Raw genomic sequence first — 904 nt, forward strand, 5'->3', positions numbered from 1 at the left:
CTGAATGGGTTTAAAATTGGGTTTAAAAATGTAGAGGTGATCAGACTCTCCTGAAAGTAGCATGTGTCTGAACATGTGGGAGGATTACATTACATTACATTTACATTTATTTTTATGGGAGCAGACTGTAATTTCCTAAATAACAGTAAATACACAGGCCTTACTCTATATTCTGTGTTACACTGTTTTTAACAGGGTCACTTTTCCCAAGTTCAGACTTACTGCTGCTGTTAGAAACCTTATATATTGATTAGAATTTGTACAATAAGAACACAGTCTCATATTATTTCAATTCACTAATGTTTTGGCTGGGCCATTTAAGGAAAGCAGATGTTGTTATGTAATTTTTACTTATCAAGACGGAAATCCTTTTGAAGAAAAAAAAGACAGATAAGTGTGTGTGTGGGTGCCGGTGTCTGTGTATGATGTTCACATAAAATATTTTTATTACAGCCGTGGATTACACCGGAAATTCGGGTTTGTTTTAATAAGTGATGTTATACAAAGACACAATGGCCATTTTCTCAGATTCACTCATACATAACTAAACAATTTAACTTCATCATTATCACCATCTTCTTTCTATGTTCTCCTTTATAAGAAAGTAAAATTCCTTTCTCCTTATATTCCTACAATCTCAAGACGTTCTTCATAGACACAGGTGAGGCACACCTTACCCACAGGTGATTGGATTAGAGGTTCCTCCCCTGCTCTGATTGGCTAATATGCTTGTCAGTCATTATTCCAAGTAATGTTTCTCCATACTTCAACGCAGGTAAAGAGACCTGACAGACAGAGGGAGGGATCTAGCGATGCAGTGTGTCTGGATTTGACTAAACCATCGCATAGACGATAGAAAAACGTATGTTTTTCAGTGTTGAACACATTATTTAATTAAATTTAA

At 35.5% G+C, this 904-nt stretch overlaps 1 protein-coding gene across 1 annotated transcript in view; it reads left to right on the forward strand.

Annotated features, from left to right (window-relative positions):
* The first annotated feature begins 789 nt into the window (after positions 1–789).
* Positions 790–904, forward strand: part of klf5l (Kruppel-like factor 5 like) — a 13,902-nt gene continuing 13,787 nt past the window's right edge. Inside the window, exon 1 of the mRNA XM_035431986.1 lies at positions 790–904. This exon is cut by the window's right edge and continues 198 nt beyond it. The gene's annotated coding sequence lies outside the window, so the exon portion shown is untranslated.

This window comes from Anguilla anguilla, chromosome 9 (assembly GCF_013347855.1).
Source record: "Anguilla anguilla isolate fAngAng1 chromosome 9, fAngAng1.pri, whole genome shotgun sequence".
NCBI lineage: Eukaryota > Metazoa > Chordata > Actinopteri > Anguilliformes > Anguillidae > Anguilla > Anguilla anguilla.